A 14,335-nucleotide genomic window follows, 5' to 3' on the forward strand; every position below is an offset into this window, starting at 1 on the left:
GAGAAGCAGCATGGCCTCATGGAAAGGGCCTAGAAGTCAGAGGCCATGGGTTCTAATCCCAGCTCCGCCACATGCCTGCTGTGTAAACTTGAACAAGTCACTTAACATATTTGTGCCTCAGTTACCTCATCTGTAAAATGAGGGATTAAGACTGTAAGCCCATGTGGGATAGGAACTATATGTGACCCAATTGCTTTGTAGGTAATCCAGTGCCTAGAACGGAGCTTGGCATGTAGTAAGCACTTAACAAATACCACAATTATTATTATTAATTATTATGAGGATGCTGTAGCCGTGTCTCTTGTCCAGAAACGTAATGGGGACCGGAGCATGAGCAGCGTCTTCTTGCCCTCATTTAGCCAAGGACCCTTCGGGGAGGGCCTTTGATCCCCTCTCACCACCACCACATCCAGTTGCCTGAGGTAATGCCGAGTAGTGTTCGACACCCCCATGCTGTTGGGGTCCATGACCCAAGGGGCTGTGAGAATACTGCCTGGTGATGGTGACAATTAGAAAGCACTCTTCCACAAACTGTTGCATATGACAGAGTTATGTTGAATGGCCTGTTTGCACGTGTCATGTGCACCTAAGGCTCTTACTGTTCCCCTGTACAAATGGACTTGCAGGTTGTTGAGTTTTGACTGTTTTTTTAGAATTTCTACTTCTTCCATCTTTCCTATTGTGCTCGTCAACAAATGTCTCCCCTCCTTATTTTTAGATTGTGAGCCCCTGGAGGACCCAGGACAGTGCGTAATTTTCATCCCTATATTTTTTTTCCCCAGAGCTCAGCACAGTGTTCTACACATTAAAGGTGCTAAATAAGGATTACTACTTCCATTACTATTTGAACAAGGGACACAAGCACTGAGTGGCAACACTGACAATGAATGATGCTTCTCAGAGACCTTGGCCCCAAGTAGCCATCAATATGGTCAGTAGGATAAAGAGAAAACATCAAGCCTGATTTGATGAACCAGATTTAAAAAAAAACAAAAAAAACCCCACTTGCAACAGAAACAGGAACCGAATGAACAATACCTTGTACTCTTCATAACCATAACAACTCCAAGGTCTTCAGAAAGCCGTGATCGGATAGACCAGCCAAGCTAAGGAATCGGTGTGACCAGTGGTGGGATGGCAAAGCTGAAGAGAACCAGAGTTCCTCTGACTGCACGCAACTAAAGTCTTTGTAATTCATCATTAAAGAAGCCCTATGGGCCTCATACGCAGAACCAGAGTGCTGAGGAGGAGTGCAGACAGACTCACCCACAACACATCCCACACAGATGGCACGAACACTGCAAAGAACTTCCAAATGTGCCTTCCATCACTGAGGAGGACAAGACCTCCAAAGCAGAAAAAAATTGGCCAGAATGCAGACGTATGATCTCAGCCCCCATTTTTGAGGAAGTATCTTCCTTAGTCAAAACCATGAAATCACCCCAAGCTGATAGCATTCCAGTGGAAATCTACCGGAAACCAGTAATTTAGTTGAAAACAAGTGGCATATAATTTCAGCTAGCAGAAGGCATTCTTATTGCATAGATCTAACGGTGCTAGTTTAGTGGATGAAATTCAAAGCATTCGAGTCAAATAAATTGGATTATCACCCCTTGGGTGGATTAAGTGAAATCACTTACCAAATTCTTGGTCTGTTTACTTTGGCTGTGCTTAAATCCTGCGAACTCTGTCTTCGATAACCATGGTGAAGGGTGGGGGGATGTATGCTGGAGAAAAGATCTTTGAAGAAGATGGAAATAGAAATGCATAATCAACAAATGACTTCTCTTTTTTTAGTCTTTAGAAGTTGGAACCCTTCCGTAATTGCTTCATTACTCTTGACCCAGGAGCTCAATTCCAAAAGAAATTTAAATAGAGATTAATAAGGGATTTGTGAGGAAGAGAAGGTATTACAAGTAATTTCCAAGTCCATTCTCCACAAATTCAATAAAGTTTTCCATGAGGTGAATAGGATTATGAGGTATATCCATCTGTGCCCTGGATAAAAGTCCAGCCACTTGCTCGATCTCCTTCCTTAGGTTAGAGAAGTCTGTGTTCTCTCTTGTCAAATTCATCTTGGCTTCATATTTGTCTCCTGCACCTTGCTCTGAGTTCACCAGGCCGACAACATAGTTCCCAGGACCCTATAACCCGGCTGAGGGTGCATGGCAAAGCGCTGGTCGCTCTGAGAATCCAGGAGGAATCCAGGCCTGGGGTCTGACCTGCTTCCTGGGGCAGTGCCAACACTGGGGAAAATTTTGAACCCTTTTTTGTGGTATTTGTTAAGCGCTTACTATGTGCCAGGCACTGTACTAAGTGCTGGGGTGGATACAAGATAGGTTGGATATGGTCCCTGTTCCACATGGGGCTCACAGTTTTAATCCCCATTTTACAGATGGGGTAACTGAGGCACAGAGAAGTGAAATGATTTGCCCAAGGTCTCACAGCTGACAAGTGGCAGAGATGAGATTAGAACCCAGGTCCTTCTGACTTCCAGGCCCATGCTCTATCCAGAAGGTCATGCTGCTTCTCTACATTGTGCAGAGCACCCTACGAGGTGCTTGAGAGAGTCTAATATGCTGGGGTGAGAGTGAGTTGAATATCAAGTGCTTAAGGTATACGGATCCAAGTGTAACACAGAAGGAAGGTTGAACAGAGGAAATGAGAGATTATTCAGGGAAAGTCCCTTGGAGGAGATTTGAGTTTAAGGAGAGCTGCTTTGAGGTGGAGAGAGTGGTGTGTGACGGGTGTGAAGACAGAGGGTGTTCCAGGCCAGAGGGAAAATGTAGGCAAGGGGCAGTATGATGGAGGATGGGGCTGAGCAGGGAAAGAGTTTGAAGTGTTAACTGTCCAACAGGGCAACAGAAAGAGGTCAAGGTTCCAAGGATAGGTTTGAAGGCAGGCCTACAGGTCCCAAAAACAACAGTTTGGACTTTGTAGTCATATTCCATTTATTCAAAGTGTGCATTTAGCATAAGACTTGCCCTGGGAAGATATGAAGAAAAAAGTGGAATTTTCTTCTCCATTTATCATTTCCAAGAATGCAAGTCTTAGGTGGGCATGAACTAAGCACTAAATTTGGTGGAAAGAGAAAAAATGATTAGAGAGATAGCCCACAACTCCTCCCCAAATCTGAACTGCGGCAGTGAAGCCATTCATTTGTTTTGTTTTTGCCAAGACCTGAGAGCCTCCAGGATGGTATTTATTAACACTAACTATGCACAAAGCACTGAGTCAGGTGCTGGGAGTGGATTAAAGATATGATTGGACATTTCTACTGTTCCACCCAGTGTAATCTGAAAAAACAGATTTTTATTACCGTTTTACAGATGAGGGAACAGAACCTCAGAGAAGTTAAGTGACTTACCCAAGGTCACACAGGCAAGACAGAGAGCCAGGACTAGAATCCAGGTCTCCTGACTGCCAGTCCCACCCTCTTGAGCCAGAAAGAATAAACGTTCATCAAGAGTGGAGAAAAAAGATTTCCAAACAGGTCTTCCCATTTGGTGATTCTCAACTATTATCAGAAATGCCCACTTTCTCTCTCCCCCCAACCCATCCTGCCAAGAGCCTGAACTTATTTGTTCTGAGCCAGTGCTAGGGGGACAATATGGGAGCTGAGTAGGTAAGGACCACCCATTGCTCCCTCTGTGAGAGGATGCCTCATTCTGGCCTACGCTGGTTATAATTAAAATGCCGCTGTCAAAGTGGTCACCAGAACAGGAACAAAAGTGGAACTGAAGAAGGAGAGAGGGTTGGTTGGCCTACAGAAGGGAGTTGTAATTCTTCAAGCCCTGCTGGGTGGGTTGTAGAATAGAGAAGAGGCCTCATTTCAGGTCAGAGAGTGCAGCAGGTTGGGGTTTGAAGCAGCATGGCTCAGTGGAAAGAGCACGGGCTTTGGAGTCAGGGCTCATGAGTTCGAATCCCAGCTCTGCCACTTGTCAGCTGTGTGACTTTGGGCAAGTCACTTCACTTCTCGGTGCCTCAGTTCCCTCATCTGTAAAATGGGGATTAAGACTGTGAGCCCCACGTGGGACAACCTGATTCCCTTGTGTCTACCCCAGCGCTTAGAACAGTGTTCTGCACATAGTAAGCGCTTAACAAATACCAACATTATTATCATCTGGAGCCAGGAAGGAGTAAGGGAAGAAGGCTGAATTGGCCCTGTTTATACTCTAGGCTCCTGCGGCCTTCTCACTCTCTATTTTGTCCTTTTTTTGTCTCTGCTGTCTCCTTTTCACCTTCCACTGAAGAGGTGTTTACTAAGAGAGTCTTTCCAGCTCAAGGAAAGGAAAGGAGAGTATCAGCACCAGGGCTACACACTGGCAAGGCAGTATTGATGAGTGTCAGAACAAGCACATAGCAAGGACAACAGTGAGGGGGTGAACAGTTGAGTGACAGGTGGGAGGGGAGAGTGAGAGAGAAAGAGAATGAATAAAAACTAGGTGCGAGACAGAGAGAAGAACTGAGATAAGAGGAAAGAGGGAGATAAAGTTTGTGGCAGGAAGAGTGAGGAAGAGAATCAGAAAGAGACTCTGAACCCTACATGGGACGGACTGTGTCCAACCTTATTATCAAATAACTACCCTAGTGTTTGGAACAATGCCTGGCACATTATAAGTGCATAACAAATATCATAAAAAAACAAACAGATGCGGAATATGAGGGAGAGTTGACCCCATCCATTATGGATCTCCAGGTCATTAGAAGACCTCAGACTGGAGCAGAGAGGTTAAAAGAAGGCAAACAAGCTCTGGAATGAGCTAGGTTTTCTGGGCTGTCTCTTTCTACACTCTGTAGATCACCTCAATATCACTCTCTTCAAACAATGAGCAGATTTGCTGATTCCCGGGGTATAGGAAGCAGCATGGCCTGTGGAACGAACATGAGCTTCAGAGTCAGAGGACCTAGGTTCTAATCCTGGCTCCACCAGATGTCTGCTACGTTACCTTGGGCTAGTTCTCTGCACACAGTAAGCACTCAATAAATATGATTGAATGAAGTAAAGTCACTTTACTTCTTTGTACCTCAGTTACCTCATCTGTAAAATGGGGTTTAAGATTATGAGCTCCACATGGGAAATAGACTTTTTCCAACCTGATTAGCTTGTATCTTCCCCAGGGTTTAGTACAGTTCCCAGTACACAGTAAGAGTTTAACAAATACCATATAATAATGGCCAGGGTAGGTTTGGAGAAGGTGGAAAGCTGGAGGTCAATATAGACTAGAAGGGATGGAAAGACCAGAGGAATGAGAGGATGAGGTGGGAAAGGAAGGGGTGACTACAAAAACAATTTTATAACCTAAGGAAAGTCTAGAGAAAGTGTTGGTGGGCTAGTAGTTTTCTTTAAATTCTGCAGGGCTGATGCTTTTAAATTTTACTGAAAGAAATGGTTCTTTGGTAGCCCTGCCTGGGAAAGCCCCACCCATCTTTCACCTGACACTCATAGTGAAAAGATGGGGCACGTGACTGATGAAAAATGAGGTTCCCTCCTGTGGCAGTGCTGTAATTTGTTCTAAAAATAGATCACACCATCATGAGCAAGGGAGTAGAAGAGTGTAATGGAATCATCAGTGTCCTCTCTAAAAGTGACTCTTACAACTTTCATCCTTCCATACTTGGCTTTCAGAGGAAAGGTAAAAGAATCAAGATATATGACACTCAATAAAGTGTTAGGTAAACAAATACATGAGTATTAAAGTTTAGGCTCTAGTAATTAGTAGAGAAGTACAGGATAATAAGCACAGTGGGATGTCCCTGAAGGTACTTTAAACTCCTACTGTGTTTATTATCCAGTATCAGTATGGAAATATATGCCTGACTACATTTATGGTGCCATTTAGAACTTTAAAATAGGCTCTTACACTCAGAGAGAGGTTACTAAATTACTCACCCTGTAAGGTCTTTTCTCTGATTAGCATAATTTTACTCATTACAAGTTTTATCAAGAATATGTTACCATTGTAGCCCACATGTTCTGATGAGTCCTTCAAGGGTAAATGTCTGTAGTGTTTCTAGCAAATGCGAGCCTCCCACTTTTCTCTAACTTAAATGGGAAGCCTATCGATAAAAACTCCTTGGACTCATTTTTTAAAGAAGTCGAGGACTGGTATCTATTGCTGCTCTTCTTGTTTAACAATATGGGCAATATTTCACAGTTAGAATTCTGTTAGAATATGGTCACTTCATTCCAGTTACATTTCAACTTAAACTTCATTCGTAAAGATTCATCAAATGCATGTCAGTAGTGGAAGAAAAATGGAAACTTTGCTTCAGGATAACATTTCCTCACAAAGCAGGAAAACAACTACAATCATTCAAAAACACTTCAGAGCCCAACAATACTGACAGTATCTAGACTTGTTATGATTGTTGGTGGGAAAAATAGCAGTGATCTTCTCTACCCAGCATGACCTGTAACCTCCGACACATTGTGGAGTGAAGTATCTCAACATGCAAAGCCTTCACTTCTTCTGATATTATTCAACCGCACCAAACAAGCCATTCTGATTTTCCAGTACACACTAGATGGCAGCATGGTATATAGTCATACAAAGAGCAGAAGGGAGGCTATTCTCCTTGAAATGTCGCACCCACTATCTGAAGAGTCTCACTTCATGAGTGTCATCTGCTATTCAGTATTTCCACTTCAACTTACAACGTGTGTTGCAATGCTATAAAGCTAAATTTTCTAGCCTTTCGGTGATGGCTTAGCTCAATGTGGATTTTTTTTTAAATCTGGACAATAGACTTTATTTCCAACTCTGTTCCCAATCTCTCCATATTTATCTCTGAATTTGGAGCAAAGGGAAGGGTCTGCAATCATTTACTTTGGAAACATTGACCAGATAAAATCAGTTAATTCCAACACAATTTTTCACAGTATGTGCATATGAATTTCCTTGATTTCCCAATACAGACTATGAAAGCCTGCCTTCGACTTTCATGCTCCCACCACAAAACTGTTTATGTGATGAACTTCTCAAAAAAGGGAATGATTTTGGTACTGAATCATACTTTTGCCCAGAAAACTATTAGCTACAACGTTCATCTGAAGCTTAATTCCCAATTATATATGGTGGACATTGGAAATAATAAGAATAGAACAGATAAAATATCACTGTGCAATATTCACCTGACCTTAAAAAGTTTTCCTTTCTTAGAATTCAGCCCCTCTGCCCCTTTTCCCCACTTCCTCCAATTTTTGCACACCTCTGGGCTTCCTAAATATGATTGAGGCCACAAACCCCAAACTTCTATGGTTTACCTGTGCTCTAGGGATGGAGCACCCCATTGATTTTGTTAGAAACTCTGGACAGGACCTAAGAGAATTAACATCCTCTAGGAACCTGAGGGCAGATTCAGAAGGCTTGAAATACTGCAGGTGTCCCCAAAGCATTTCCGGATTGACCCAAAGTAGGAAATGCAAGAAATCTCATAACTGACCCTTTTGGGCCCTTTTATTTTGTTTTAACCATTCAGATTTCATGCATTTCACATGTTCTTCTTTACTAATTCAAGGACTAATTCAAACCTTCCCACCTACAACCCCTACAGGGTTTACCTACCCCTAGCTATTGTTGACTTGCAAAATACAAGGATTCTTTTCAGAGAACATTATTTGCTTTCATAGCTTCTTTCAGATGTGGAGAGTCTTTTCCCAATTAAGAACCCTGTGGCCATGCTCTTCTCTGATTAGGATTACAAACAAACATCACCACCCCTCTGCCTCTGCACCAGTTCCCCCACCCTTTAGTTTGACACATGTTTCCTTTGATCTCAATCCCAGACCCCTATCGACAGACCCCTAATTAGTCACTGGTCATAAATCATGGCGATAATGTGCTCCTTACTAGGCAAAAGTAGCATTGTTATGCGATAGGAGGAGAATGAGCAGAGTATGTTTAATGTTTCCTAGAGCAAGAGAAAAAAGGTTTTAAAAAATGTTTGCAGACATGGTTGCTTTGTTGTTGAACCACCTCCTGGAGGAAATAATCAAACATGGAAGATTGATGGGTCCATCCAAAAACCACATTTTATTTATTTTGGAGTTGGTTAGGGAGAGCAGGGCCAACCAGTCCAGGTGTGAGTTCTGCCCTCTGTGTCAAGTACAATATAGAGTTTCAAAGTGATAGGAACAAGCTCCATAAATGTACTTTTTTCTGCCTTACTCTTTATTTAGTTCATTTAATCTTAGTTACTTTCATGGGAAATCTCCCTACTATCAAAATAGCCATATTCTTCAAAAGTGAATCTAGTCAGATCCAATGTATTTGAAAGTTTAATTTCAGGGAATCACAAATTATTCCAGTTGATGTGGTCAGTGCTGGTGTATGCAGCAAGGGATCTGTGTAAATCCAAAGAACTTAAGTCCATTTTAACAATCATGATAATAATCGGGGTAATTAATTGCTGTGTGTCAAGCACTGCTAAGCACTAGGGTGGACACTTCCATGCAAGTCCCCTATATACATTTATTATTATCACCCTATATAAATTTGATGGCTTTAATAAGACCAGAAGAGTACCAGATTTTCATTCTGAAAACAGAACGGTTACTGGGAAGGAACATCTTCAGAGAGGAAAAGAAACACTTTTTTTTTCAGCCCTGATTGGAAACTCTCAGGCTTGTCAGGGATCTGAGCTGAACGAGGTTGGGATTCCAAAATCTGTGGGGGCTATTACCCCCATAGAATTGGTGTCCATTGAAGTCAGCCCCCATCTCTTTCACATCACAGTTTGAAGGACACTGGGAAGACCCAGAACCATTTTATGTTTGTAACTGTCAGTCTAACTAGCCCCCATGCTCAGGCGGGGGACAAGAAAGCCAGAAGAGGCTCTGTGATACCCTTTCTAAATGGAATATGGCAGCAGGATTTGGAGCTGAGCCAATCAGGGAGAAGAACTGAAGAGGGAATAAGGAAACCAGCTGTTGGAAAATGAAAACATGAAAACCATGAGCCATTTTTAGGCCAGAAGCTGAGAGCTGAAGAGCAGAACACGGACAGCTCAGAGCTGTGACTCCTTACCATTGGTTATGGAGCACCCAATCACCTTCCCCCGCTTCCTAATAATAATAATTATGGTACTTGTTAAGCACTTACTACTCCTCTAATAACAACCTTCTCACTGTACCTCTATCCCATCTATCTCACAACTAACCTTTCAATCCCATCCCTCCTCTGGCCGGGAACTCTCTCCACCTTTATATCTGACAGATCACCACTCTACCCACCTTCAAAACCATATTAAAATCACATCTCCGCCAAGAGGCATTCCCCAAATAAGCTCTCATTTCCCCTACTTCCTCACACTTCCTCAATGCCCTTGCACTTGAATTTGTACCCTTAATTCTCCCAACCGTCAGCCCCCCAGGACTTATTTACATATATATATAATTTATTTGAGTGTCTGTCTTCTCCCTCTAGACCATAGTCTCCTTGTGGGTGAGGAATGGGTCTACCAACTCTGTTATACTTGCCAGCTGTGTGACTTTGGGCAAGTCACTTAACTTCTCTGTGCCTCAGTTACCTCATCTGTAAAATGGGGATTGATTGTGAGCCCCACGTGGGACAACCTGATCACCTTGTATCCCCCAGCGCTTAGAACAGTGCTCTGCACATAGTAAGCACTTAGCAAATACCAAGATTATTATTATACTGTACTCTCCCAAGTGCTTAGTACGTTGCTCTGCACACAGTAAGGCCTCAATAAATACGATTGTTGGATTGGAAAAGCTGGGGTTTATCAAATATGAGAGGTGGTGAAGTTCCAGCAAGAAGGACGATGTGAGTAAAGGATGGGCAATGGGAAAGATAAAAATAAGTACGATGAGTAGATTAGCTTGACTTTTATAAAGAATGAGAGCTGTGGTGTGGTGGGAGGAGAGTGGAGAAGGAAGGAGAGAGGTGATTGAATGTTTTAAAGCAAACAGTCTAGATTGACCCTGAACTTTCTAAACTAATCACAACACTTAGCAACACAACTCACACCGCTACTCCTAAGGAAGCAAAATACTTTTTTTTTTCCAGAGGAACCATATTGTAGCACAGCACCACAGCAGGTACCCACAAGAAATATCGGTCACACAGTTTAAAAATGATAAAAAAAATTTAACTAAAACATTTCTATAATTACTCCATCCTGAATGGTAGAACAGTTTTGTTGGCCTGAATACAGCTGTGATAAACAGTGTTCACTGTTTTGCATGGATGTTTATGCATGGCCAGGAAAGTGCTGAAGCACTCATCGGTAACTTGAACACCTACAGGTTTTATAAACTGGGAAAAAAAAAATCACTTGGAAAAAAAAATTGTTTACAAACTGAATTTCTTATCAACATCCCAAACTCAGGAAACACAATATCTTTTATTGGGAGGGATGCATACCTTTTCATCTGTAAACAGCAGACATGCTCTTTGAAGGTAGATTGGAGAAGAACTAAAATAAGTAACTGAAAAAGACAGTGAATGATTCTGGATCTTCCTTTGTGATAGGACAGCAGACCCTGTGAAGGCTGAGCAGTTTCTAAAAAGTAATCAGCCGCATAGTCAAAGGCAAGCTAAAGTTTAAGAGAGGAGTGACGAAAGTCAATTCTTCTCCCAAGGGCAATAAGGCCCTCTTTTTTTGAAAGAAAAGCAGACTCTGAGAAGACTGAGCAGTTTCTAAAGAGTCATCAGCCTTAGAGTCTAAGGCAAAACTGAGGCTTGAGAGAAGAGGAAAGAGAGTCAATTCTTCTCCCAAGGGCAATAACATCCTCTCTACACTTGACTTCTCCTTCCCCATATTAGCCTGTTACCTGACTCCTTCCTCTCTAATAATATTAATATTGTTGGTATTTGTTAAGCGTTATGTGCCAAGCACTGTTCTAAGCACTGGGGTAGATACAAGGTAATCACGTTGTCCCAATTGGGGCTCACATCTTAATCCCCATTTTACAGATGAGATAACTGAAGCACAGAGAAGTGAAGTGGCTTGCCCAAGGTCACACAGCTGACAAGTGGCAGAGCTGGGATTAAAACCCATGACCTCTGACTCCCAAGCCTGGGCTCTTTCCACTGAGCCACACTGCTTCACACTACTCTAGCTCTTGTCTAGTCTTCTCCATAAATTTATAATTATAAATAAATTATAAAATAATTGCATTTTATGATATTTGCTGGCACTTACTATATTTCAAGCTCTGTTCTAAACTCTAGAGTAAATCAGATCAGATTAACCAGGTCAAACACAGTCACTGTCCCACATGGGGCCCATAGTCTAAGCAGGAAGGAGCAGTAGCATTGAATCCCCATTTTACAGATGAGGTAACTGAGGCACAGACAAGTTAAGTGATTTTCCCAACATCACCCAGCAGGCAAGTGACAGAGCTGGGACTAGAACCTGTGACCTTCTGACTCCCAGGTCTGTGCTCTTTCCACTAGGCTCCTGCTGCTTTCCTTTGTTAAGTACATACTTTATGTGCCAAACAATCTTATAAACCCTGGAATAGATATGAGACAATCAGATTAGACATAGACCCCCTTACCATGTGGGGCTCACACTCTAAATTGGAGGTAGTAGGACTTAAACCCCACTTTACAGATGAGAAAATTGAGGCCCAGAGAAGTTAAGTGATATCCAAGGTCACACAGTTGGGAAGTGGTGGGATTAGAATACAGGTCAACTGACTCACAGACCCATGGCCTTTCCACTAGGCCATGCTGTTTCCTGTGAAAGAAAGAATCGTGGTGCTTGTAAAGTGTTTACTAAATGACTAGCACCATATTAAATACTGGAATAGATGTTATATAAGCAACTTAAAACAAACTCCTGTTTTGGGCTCTTAGCCTAACAGGGAGGGAAAATATTGAATCTCCCTTTACAGATGAGGAAATTAAGGTAAGAGAAGATAAGTGACTTCCCCAAGGTCACATAGTAGATAGCAGAATTAGAACTCAGGGCTTTTGGCTCCCTGGCCTGTGCTCTTCCACTAAGCCATACTGTTTCTCAAAGTTCCTCCACTTCAGCAACTTTGTCTTATGCTTCTCAAAGCTCAGCTCTCATTCTGACTGAATAATTTGATACCGTTTCAGGCTTTGATGTCTCAAAAACTTTGTCCCTACACCACTGATTTGGTCTCTGTATTGGACAGTCATAGTACACAGATTCAGATAATTGTGTAACACACTTGGAGATGGAGATAGTGCAAAAAGATACAATTGTGTGGTCTAATTGAGAATTAGATCTTCTCAGGCAACTGTCAGAAATACCTGATATAGTCAACTATGTTGTAAGGGAGGCCAAGAAAGCGGATAAGCTCCATCCCTTCATCAGTGTTTTATCTCAGGAATTAATCCTCATTTCTATCAGTTCTAGAAATGGGGCTCAGGATCACACTCTCGTTTTATCTCAGTGCGTGGATTGGATACGAAAGCTTTACACTAGGACTTCTGTCCACAAAGTGAAGTCAATTTAGGTCATTTATACCCAGAGATAGATGCAATGCTATTAAAAATTGGTGTTTGTCAAATCCCATACACTAATATGCAGCTTAAGAGAGAGGGGTTACAAGATGTCATGCCAAAAGAAACATTTACTCTCCCTGCTGAGTTAGTCTGGCGATAGTTGTGTTCACAAACCCATGATGCAAGAATTTTCTTCCTGCAGGAAGGCTGCCTTCCTGCCATCCTCAGAAAATTGAGTTGCCAATGACCTTCAAGTGATGTTTGTCATGCTGATAACATTAGAGAGTTCCTGATTGCTTGGAAATGCGGAAGCCTTGTCACTTTGAAATCATTTAACATTAATCTTGGACACATTGAGTTACTGTCCCCGCCATTTTCACCCTTTCTCCACATTTGGTTATGTATTCAGCCTGATTTTTCAACTTTCTTCTTGCATGAATGAATGAATGAATGAAAGAATCAGAGGTATTCACTGAGCACGTACCTTGGGCAGAGACTTGTACTGAATGCTTGTCGTTGTTGTCTTATGCTGTCGAGTCCTGTCCAATCCATAGAGGACACATTTTACCCATATCCATCTGCATTCGTTCTGGCAGTGTATCCAGAGTTTTCTTAGTAAAAATATGAAAGTGGTTTACCATTGCCTTCTCCCGTACGGTAAACGAGTCTCTGCCTTCTACTCTCTCCCATGTCGCTGCTGCCTACACAGGTGAGTTTTGACTTGCAACATTCATTCATTCATTCTATCGTATTTATTGAGCGCTTACTATGTGCAGATCACTGTACTAAGTGCTTGGAATGTACAATTCGCAACAGATAGAGACAATCCCTGCCCAACAACAGGTTCACAGCAGATTGCCACTAGCCACTGCCCAAGCTAGGAATGAAATGGGTAGGCCTCTGCTTGACTCTCCTCCTGTAGTTGTGACAGGCAGGATACTGGAAACTCTCCAGATGCAAAACTGAGAGGTGACTGAATGCTTGGGAAAGTACAATTCATTAGAGTGGGTAGACACAATTGTTGCTCACAGGAGCTTATGGTCTTCAGGGGGAGATAGACAATGAAATAGATTAGGGATAGGGGAAATAATTAATTATAAGAATATTTAGACAAGTACTGCGGGGCTAGAGTGAACATCGAAGTGCTCAAAATCAAGACAAACTACTGTGACTTTATTTTGGGGATATCCTGGAAAGGGAGTTGACATAGCAAGTGCCAGCCGAATTACAGCTCTGTAGTCCCTTGCTCATTGTGCTCCTCTCTCTAATCCTCTCAACTCCTAGGATTTTCTAGACCTGATGGATCAGTTTCCGAAACCCCACAGGCAATTGAAAGAATCCCAACAATCCAGACCAGGACCTCCAATCAGTTCTGGGACACTGAAACCAGACTGTGGAGGTTCATCTCCCAAAGACATTTGCCTCCTCTCTACTCCTCTCTGTACCAATATTTTCAACTCTCTCTATTTCTCTCTCTCTTTCCTTTTTTAATGTTATTTGTTGAGTGCTTACTGTGTCCCAGGCACTGTACTGATCCAGTCAGCAGAGTGAAATATGGACTGATGTGGGGAAAGGCAGGAGGCAGGGAAGTCAGTAAAGAGACTGATGCGGTAACCAAGGTGGGATGAGGATAAATGCTTGGATTAACATGATAGCAGTTTGGTTGGAGAGGAAAGAGTGGATTTTAGTGATGTATAGGTTGAATCAACAGGATTTGGTAACAGATTAAGTATATGGGTTAAATGTGAGAGATGAGTCAAAGATAACACCAAGATTACAGGCTTATGAGATGGGAAGGATGGTGGTGCTGTCTAAAGTGATGAGAATTTCAGTGGGAGGGCAGGGTTTGGGCAGAAATATGAGGAGTTGTTCTGGATATGTTGTGTGAG

The 14,335-nt window shown here is 42.3% G+C and overlaps 1 long non-coding RNA gene across 1 annotated transcript in view; it reads right to left on the minus strand.

Moving 5' to 3' along the window:
* Positions 1 to 14,335, minus strand: part of LOC114809979 — an 80,116-nt gene that overhangs the window by 15,977 nt on the left and 49,804 nt on the right. The window contains exon 2 of the long non-coding RNA XR_003757738.2: positions 1,641 to 1,740. This is a non-coding gene — a long non-coding RNA (uncharacterized LOC114809979). The remainder of the gene's footprint in view (positions 1 to 1,640; positions 1,741 to 14,335) is intronic.

Source organism: Ornithorhynchus anatinus, chromosome 3 (assembly GCF_004115215.2).
Source record: "Ornithorhynchus anatinus isolate Pmale09 chromosome 3, mOrnAna1.pri.v4, whole genome shotgun sequence".
NCBI classification, from domain to species: domain Eukaryota; kingdom Metazoa; phylum Chordata; class Mammalia; order Monotremata; family Ornithorhynchidae; genus Ornithorhynchus; species Ornithorhynchus anatinus.